Genomic DNA, 10,000 nt, shown 5'->3' with positions numbered 1-10,000 from the left:
ATTTTTCCGCCAGATCCAGTCAGATCGGAGGAATGTATGTATAACCTGTGTCTGGAGTTGTTGTGAGGGCGGGATGATCCACAAATGAATGATCAAATATAGGTTGTGGAAGCATAGAGCTTTACATTTGAAGTTGGTAACTGAAGTGATAGACACTTTATGATTTTTTTTTCCATAAGATCCAGTTATCTCTCTACTTACAAATGAAATCTTACAGGATGGAGGAAGGTAGAACTGGTGTGCTGGGCTTTGTTGACGTTGGCTATAATTTAATAGCTTGATTCTGTTAGGAAATTGAGGTTACGAACAAGCCGCATTTAAATTTCCGAAGATTGGCCATTAAAAAAAACACACACACACACACACGGGATCTGCTACAGGATGGGGATCAACTTTATAGAAATGTTCATTTATCCATTTTAACAATACATCAAGACCCATCAAAAAAAAAAATCTAGGTAACCTGATAACAGACAGACAGACAGGAAAAACAGACATGCGTCAAACTCTGGCAAGCATATAACAACATCCTCTTCCACTGACAGATATAATAAAAAAAAATAGACAACGACGGAAGAAACGGGATGGCCAGATATTCTCTCTGATGGGACAGGCGAGTCCAATGAAGTCGGGATAACTGAGGAAACTGCAAATGGAAAACAGAATCCGAATCCATCACAAAATTCCCCTTTGACTGGAGGCAAACCATAAAAGCATTCATTCGCCAAAGATCTATTTGATAAACTTTTCCAAACGAGTCGATTTTTCCGTTTGTGATCTCCGTTCGGCCTGGCAGTGGGAGGTGGGGAGCGTGCACACCACCGATCCGTTTCAAACACTCGTTGTATCATTTGCTCTTCGGCGCCGTTTTTACCTCAGAGGCTGTTTTACGGTGCTGGAAGTGGGTCGGCGGACGTGCAGATGATGAAAGAGTAAAGATTTTAATTCGTCCTCCAATTTCTCTACGAGGAAAGAGAGAGAGAGAGAGAGAGAGAGAGAGAGAGAGAGAGAGAGAGAGAGAGAGAGAGAAAGTTACCCTGGTATCATGAAAGAATGGTTTGATGATTACACTATCCCAGTAAGTATCTGCCTATTACAGACTAGAGCTATATGAGACCTATACTTAAAAAAAAAAAAAAAAAAACTTTAGCTTAAAACAACTATTTACTTTTGTTGAAAACAACAACTTTAAACAAAAATTAATAGATCTCTGATTCCTTACAAAATCTAATCATGACCCATTGCTCCTCGCACTGGACCGCTGGTGTCTGTTCCACGTTTCATTACCACATAGGTATGTGTTCATTCTTGATATATTGATATCAGCTTCACCCTCAAACCACCGAATGTATTGATTTTCTACGAGTATCTTATTACAGTGGTTTTCATACCTTGTACATTGCATAAAATGCATAATTATCCCTTTTTATTTGTCACAAGGGTTGTTGGTGGGTTTGACAATATACCTTTTATTATGGAATCTTTTCAACAACTGCCACTTGAAAACAAAAGAGAAAATATTCGTTATAACTTAAGTATAAAATTTATTATTTTTGTGGGCTAGTCTAAATCTTCATTATCACATAAACTAAAAGTTATAAAACAAGAAGGCAGATATAAATTTCTCTAGGGTATATAAAAAAAACAGATAGGCATTTTTGAACCAAAATTCACAGGAAAATATAATAGCGAAAACGTCAGCGTTTATATACAAAAAACTCACTAACAGTGGGAGAAATAAAAGGGAACAAAAAAAAAAAACACGAGGAAAAAATTCGAGAGAAAACGTCGACGTTGTTTTATATACCAGCACGCAAAGAGTCTGGGGAACAGTTCGAAAATTTACGAGAAATATGTCGAAAACGCTCCATGAAAGTATGCTGACTGGAGCGTGAACAAGTTGACATTGCTGCGAGAAACAAAAAGTGTAGGAAACGATTGGCAAAATTTATCAAGAGAAACATTTCAAGAAAAGTCTGCTGATATATTACGATTAAAAGAGAATATCCTAAAAGGCAAGTTGATGATTATATTTGAATTACACCAGAACTGCGCTTTAAAGAAACTTCAACTTATTAAAAGTCATATTTCATATCGCATGAAAATGAGACTTTTTCGGACGGGAACAGATTCAGTATCAGCGTGTAAATTCCCACTATGGCAATAATTAACAACTACTGATATTAAGAAATGATGTACCGCTTTGAGCCTTTTTGTAGAAAAACAATGACTAAACAAAATTAAAAACATTTGTGATTCCTTTTAATTACTACTTGTGATCCATTGCCTGTAGCACTGGACCCCTAAGATCTGTTACAAGGTTCATTAACGCTCAGGTGTGTGTTCATTCTTAATATATGGTTATTAACATCATCATTTAACCACCAAATGTATTAATTTTACGGGTGTATCTTATTCCAGTGGTTTTTGTAACATGCGTTTTATAAAATGCATAAGGATCCCGTTTTATTGTCATGCGGATTGTTGGTGGGTTTGACAATATTCCTATTGTTGAATCTTTCAGTAATTGCCGATTAAAAACAAAATATAGACTCTTCTTATGAGTTAGAAATAATATTTTTCGTTTTAGTAGGCTAGCCTAAATCTTCATTAACGCACAAATTAAAACAATTGTAAAACAAGAGGGCAGATGAAAATTTCACTACAGGTTATACAAACAAATTTAGAACGGTATTTTTAAGCCAAAATTCAAAAGAAAATATAATAGCGAAGGCGTCGGCGTTGGTATATAAAAAATGCACGAAAATAATAAAAAACATGAAGGATGAAATTCAAGAAAACACGTCGACATTGTTTTATATACCAGCATACAAAGAGTCTGGGGAACAATTCGGAAATTTACGAGAAATATGTCAACAACGCTCCGTGAAAGCATGCTGACTGGAGCGTGATAAAGTTGAACAAAAAAGTGAAAGAAACGACTGGTAAAATTTATGAAGAGAAATATTTCGGAAACTGTCTGCTACTGTACGATAGCAAGTTTGTTAATGGAAGTTTAGCTTTTGAACAAGTGAATGAAATTATATTTAGGGAAACGATAAGCCAATGAAATACGATTTAGTAATGGTTATAAAACAAGTAAAACATGCGCCGAAGTTTCTTCGGTGCAATCGAGTTTTCTGTACAGCGTGTAATCAAGGCCACCGAAAAGAGATCTATCTTTCAGTTGTCTCGGTATAATGATGGATGAGCCGCGGCCCATGAAACTTTAACCGCGACCCAGTGGTGGCCTATCCTATATCGTTGCCAGAAGCACGGTTATGACTAAATTTACCCTGAAATAAAATAAAAACTACTGAGGCTAGAGGGCTGCAATTTGGTATATTTCATGATTGGAGGGTGGATGATCAACATAACAATTTGCAGCCCTCTAGCCTCAATAGTTTTTAAGATCTGAGGGCGGACAGAGAAAGTGGGAACAGAAAAAATGCGGACCGAATAAAGTGCGGACGGACAGACAAAGCCGGCACAATAGTTTTCTTTTACAGAAAACTCAAACAAATCTGTATTTTTGAACCAAAATTCACAGGAAAATATAATAGCTAAAATCTCAGCGTTTATATGTAAACAACGCACTAAAAGTCGGGGAAATAATACGAAAAAAAAAAAAAAAAAAACACGAGTAAAAAATTCGAATGAAACTGTCGACATTCTTTCATATACCAGCACGCAAAGAGTCTGGGGAACAGTTCGAAAATTTACGAGAAATATGTCGAAAACGCTCCATGAAAGTATGCTGACTGGAGCGTGAACAAGTTGACATTGCTGCATAAAACGGCGAGAAACAAAAAGTATAGGAAACGATTTCAAAATTTATCAAGAGAAACATTTCAGAAAACGTCTGCTGATACATTACGACTGAAAGAGAATATCCGAAAGGTAAGCTGATGATTATATTACCGCTGTGAGTATTTGAATTACACCAGAACTGCGCTTTAAAGAAACTTCAACTTATTAAAAGTCATATTTCATATCGCATATTAAAAGTCATATTTCATATCGCATGAAAATGAGACTTTTTCGGTCGGGAACAGATTCAGTATCAGCGTGTAAACTCCCGCTATGACAGTAATTAACAACTACTGATATTAAGAAATGATGTACAGTTTTGAGCCTTTTTGTAAAAAAAACAATAACTAAACAAAATGAAAGACATTTGTGATTCCTTTTAAATGCTACTTGTGACCGCTAAGATCTGTTACAAGGTTCATTAATGCTCAGGTGTGCGTTCATTCATAATATATGGTTATTAATATTATCATTTAACCACCAAATGTATAATTTTTCCTGGTGTATCTTATTCCAGTGGTTTTCGTAACTTATGCATTGCATAACATGTATAAAGATCCAGTTTTATTTGCCATGTGGTTTGGTTGTGGGTTTGGCAATATTCCTATTGTTGAATCTTTCAATAATTGCCAACTAAAAACAAAAGATAGAATCTTCTTATGAGTTAGAAATAATATTTTTCGTTTTAGTAGGCTAGCCTAAATCTTCATTAACGCACAAATTAAAACAATTGTAAAACAAGAGGGCAGATGAAAATTTCACTACAGGTTATACAAACAAATTTAGAACGGTATTTTTAAGCCAAAATTCAAAAGAAAATATAATAGCGAAAACGTCGGCGTTGGTATATAAAAAATGCACGAAAATAATAGAAAACACGAAGGATGAAATTCAAGAGAACACGTCGACTTTGTTTTATATACAAACAAGCAAAGAGTCTGGGGAACAATTCGGAAATTTACGAGAAATATGTCAACAATGCTCCGTGAAAGTATGCTGACTGGAGCGTGATAAAGTTGAATAAAAAAGTGAAAGAAACGACTGGTAAAATTTATGAAGAAAAATATTTCGGAAACCGTCTGTTACTGTACGATAGCAAGAGTTTGTTAATGGAAGTTTAGCTTTTGAGCAAGTGAATGAAATTATATTTAGGGAAACGATACGCCAATAAAATTCGATGGTTTTAAAACAAGTAAAATATGCGCCGAAGTTTCTTCGGCGCAATCGAGTTTTCTGTACAGCTTATACTCAAGGCCACCGAAAAGAGATCTCTCTATCAGTGGTCTCGTTATAATGCTGTATGAGCCGCGGCCCATGAAACTTTAACCACGGCCTGGTGGTGACCTATCCTATATCGTTGCCAGAATCACGATTATGGCTAAATTTAACGTAAAATCAAATAAAAACTACTAGGGATAAAGGGCTGCAATTTGACATGTTTGATGATTGGAGTGTGGATGATCAACACACCAATTTGCAGTCCTCTAGCCTCAGTAGTTTTTAAGATCCGAACGCGGACAGAAAAAGTGCAGACAGAATAAAGTGCGGACGGACGGACAAAGCCGGTACAATGGTTTACTTTTACGGAAAACTAAAACTGATAAAATCTAATTAAGCTTTGTCGGATTGACTGGCATGTATGAAAACCTCATGCAGCAAAAAATACCGGTTAATACGCACCAGTAGACCAGAAAGTGGCACTCATAACCCGAATAACTCATTCGGTTCTTTAGATTAAATTAAATAAACGTCAGCTATGATTCAGCATCATAAGACATACGTATTGCATGTTGTAGATGATCTTATATTACTTCATATATAACATATCACCGTAAATTATGTATTATACGACAATTATATCGACAATACCTCACACGGTTCTTTGGATCAAATCAACTTCAGCAATAAATGGGTCTCATCTCATATATATATGTATATATATATATATATATATATATATATATATATATATATATATATATATATATATATATATATATATATATATATATAGTGTAAAGTATATCATCTCAGCTTCTTCATACATAACATTATCCTACAAAGTGATATAGACAGTACAAAAGAGTGTCAAGACAGCAAATCCCGACCTAAGGAACATTGAATATCGTCCCTAAGAAGCTCAGATCAATGTACCTTCGTTCTGCATACTTATATAATGGCCAGTAGTGAGAGAACCTGATCCTGAGATGGACGACAGCAAGAGTAAACGTATAGTTCGTCTCCTGGAGAGTTATCTAGTTACACACAGAAACACACACACAAAATAATATGTAGATATGCTCCGTGTGCCATTATAGAGATCTTCCAAAAATGTATATGTTGGAAAAATATTGCGTTAGAGGAAAATTGGGCATGAGTTCCTTCGTTATTTTCAGTTTTAATTTCCTGCAAAAGAAAACTATTGTGTCGTCTTTGTCTGTCCGTCCGCACTTTATTCTGTCCGCCCTCGGATCTTAAAAACTACTGAGGCTAGAGGGCCGCAAATTGGTATGTTGATCACCCACCCTCCAATCATCAAACATACCAAACCACAGCCCTCTAGCCTCAGTAGTTATCATTTTATTTACGGTTAAAGTTAGCCGTAATCGTGAGTCTGGCAACGATATAGGAAAGGCCACATCGAGCCGTGGTTAAAGTTTCATGGGCCACGGCTCATGGAGCATTATACCGAGACCACCGAAAGATATCTATTTTCTGTGGTCTTGATTATACGATGTACAGAAAACTCGATTGCGCCGAAGAACCTTGAGCTCGTTTTTTACTTTTTTTTTATTTACGAAGGCACTCTGCTGCCTTAGGAACTAAGAAGAGCATTCTGTCAAAACTCTTCCCAAAAGTCTAATAAAAAAAAAAGAGCAAGACATAACCGAGAAGAGTCGATGAATGAATAACACCCGCCTGCAGAGAAGAAACACAAATTCTAACCAGCTCTCGGTGAAGGAGAGTAAATTATTTCCAAAACCAAAAGGTTTGGTGTCAAAGGCGCTCAAGACAAGAAGACAATGACGGCTGTGGAGGGAGTAGAATGACCCAAATTAACAAGAAGTGATAATAGGCAAATCTAAAAGCTGTTATACATAGTACAGATCCCAGGAAGCTGTTTCAGAAAAGGAAAGTTGTAATGGATATGGGCCAATGAAGCAATAAATCCCAAAGAGCCTAGAGTAAGTTAAGGTAAGCTAGGATAAGGTAGGTTAGGTTAGCAGAAAACTCATTCTTGGGACTGACAACTGACATATCCATTTTTTTTACACGACAAATATGCTCTGAAATGGAAAACTGCAGTATCTGCAAAATTTTCGAAATTGAGATATGCCACTTATTGGGGTCGTGAAACACAAAATACAACTTACTGCAGTTTTAGAATGACTCTCCAATGCTTTCCACGAGTATTTAGGGGGTCCCATTTGCAGTATCTGCAAAATCAGCAGTACGGCAAGGTAGTATCTACCATTTTTCTCAGTTTTGTATTTTTGCAGATAATGCAGTCTTCCATTTTAAGGCAGAAATCCCCTGTGATGGTGCACAATACGAGACAGGCAGGAGAAAAAATATTACTTCAGGATAGGTAGAATTTAATGTTCTGATGTGTTTGGTATTAATATCTCCGTCTCTCCTGATGCTGAGCGTCATACACGTAGAACGCAAACTTTGATCGAAATTAGTCTATTTTTTTTTTCGTATCACACACTGACGACCTGTTTATTAGGTAATGCAAATGCAACGCTATACCTGGAGAGAGAGATTTGGTGACGCAAACTGTGCAGAAACTGGTGCCAGCGGAAACTCCATCTTGCTTTAATTCGTGTTCACTTTCATTAGAGAGAGAGAGAGAGAGAGAGAGAGAGAGAGAGAGAGAGAGAGAGGTATATATATAATGATCTGCTATGGAATAAAACATCTATAACCTTAATAACATGAGCTAATGAGGTTACATAGCACAGCAGCACACTTTACTGAGAGAGAGAGAGAGAGAGAGAGAGAGAGAGAGAGAGAGAGAGAGAGAGAGAGAGAGAGAGAGAGATTTACTGTTGCAAACTGCGTCGAAACTGATGTAAGCATAAATTGCATCTAACTTAGGTCGTGTTCACTGTCATTAGAGAGAGAGAGAGAGAGAGAGAGAGAGAGAGAGAGAGAGAGAGAGAGAGAGAGAGAGAGAGAGAGAGAGCCTTCAGGCAGGATTAGCACTAAAGTCACCTGTCTTTAACACCCTTTCCACATTCATTAAAATAATCATATACTGCTCGATGAAGTCAGCAGCATCATTCAGGAGATGAAAGGTTATTCTCACCAATTTTAAAAACATTTTTCGAATTCCCACAAAACGTCAGTGTTTGAAAAGAAGAACGATGTTAATGGATTTTCAGTTTCATTTTGAGAAATGCAGCTGCAATCTCTCCCCATTTTCCCGTGAGTCGTATTTTCATTTTTTTTTTATAATTCAGCAGAAATATTGCAAATTAAAAACGCTTTGTAAAGGACAACTATTCTTCAAACTATACGGAACGTCTGAGTGACTAGATAAAACAAATATGGATGAGTCTGGAACATCATAACGCAATAAACAAGAAAAGAATCAAGCAGCAAATAACCAAGCAGTTACCTGATAAAAAGTGGAATCATTATAATGCAATAAACAAGAAAAGAATAAAAAATAACCAAACAGTTACCTGATTCATAAAAAGTGGAAACATTATAACGCAATAAGCGAGAAAAGAATCAAGCAGTAAATAACCAAGCAGTTACCTGATAAAAAGTGGAAACGATATACCACAATAAACGAGAAAAGAATCAAGCAGTTACCTGATAGAAAGTGGAGACATTATAACGCAATAAACAAGGAAAGAATCAAGCATGAAATAACCAAGCAGTTACCTGATGAAAAGTGGAAACATTATAACGCAATAAACATGAAAAGAAACAAGCGGTAAATAACCAAGCAGTTACCTGATAAAAAGTGGAAACATTATAACGCAATAAACAAGAAAAGAATCAAGCAGGAACTAACCAAGCAGTTACCTAATGAAAAGTATTTTTCAACATGTTCATCATTATTATCATTATCATCATCATTATCAGCGTCTTAATCATCACTGTCGCCATCATCTTTTCCTCAGACATTCAGCAAGACTTATGAGCGCAAACGAACAACTCCAGTATTGTTTTAAAGCCAATAAGAGAAATATTTTCAGTCGATAATTTGCGGTTTTCCTTTCATTCTATCACGTGAACCATCCATCACTTGATGAAAAATTGCAATCTTCCCACCTTCTTGGCCCTCCCCTTACCCTCTCTCTCTCTCTCTCTCTCTCTCTCTCTCTCTTCAAGAGAGTCTTGTCCATTTATTGGAAAGAATTCTGTTCCAAGAAGTTCAATGAAAATTGTGAATATGTAAAATTTGTTTAATATCATCTAATCATTTATTTCTCTCACTGTACTTTTCATTTTACCCTTTTATTATATTTTTATTCTTTATCTATCTTTATTTTGATTTTGTAACACCATAGTATACCGTTATCTCATGATCATGGAATACAAAAAATAATGTTAACTGGTAAACGAAACAAATATAAAATAAAACGAGAAATGTCTTGTAACTGTTTTTTTCACAAATACCAACAAACCCTTTAATTTATCAATATTATTCTTTTCCACCCGTGACTAGAATATCATCATTACAAACTTAATTACACTCTTCTTGCACGATTAAAAAAGAGGAAATTACGCTTGTCATTTAAGCCCGAAGGGATATATCAAAAAATTACCCATTTTATCAACAGCAGCATGGAAGTATTACACACATTGCTATCTTATTCATAACAGCCGCAATACGCATTATTTTACAAATCCAAAACCTTTCACCTCATTCGGAGTATATATACGTATTCTTTCGGCCGTGACCAGGAACGGAGTCCCTGGGTTCACATCGCCATTGCAGAAATAGACCATTAGAGTGAAGATTCTACCTCCAGGGTAAAGGCATGAGGTCCACGTGGGAGATATTAAGATGACGGCACACCCGATGATTCTTTGTGTAATTTATAGAGGCATTTCTGTCTTTTTATCCATTCTCTCTCTCTCTCTCTCTCTCTCTCTCTCTCTCTCTCTCTCTCTCTCTCTCTCTCTCTATATATATATATATATATATATATATATATATATATATATA

General features: G+C 36.0%; 1 long non-coding RNA gene across 1 annotated transcript in view; it reads right to left on the bottom strand.

Moving 5' to 3' along the window:
• Positions 1–10,000, bottom strand: part of LOC136848178 (uncharacterized) — a 256,581-nt gene that overhangs the window by 83,954 nt on the left and 162,627 nt on the right. The window lies entirely within an intron of this gene.

The sequence above is a fragment of the Macrobrachium rosenbergii genome, chromosome 18, assembly GCF_040412425.1.
Source record: "Macrobrachium rosenbergii isolate ZJJX-2024 chromosome 18, ASM4041242v1, whole genome shotgun sequence".
NCBI lineage: Eukaryota > Metazoa > Arthropoda > Malacostraca > Decapoda > Palaemonidae > Macrobrachium > Macrobrachium rosenbergii.
This window is presented reverse-complemented; position numbering and strand designations above follow the sequence as displayed.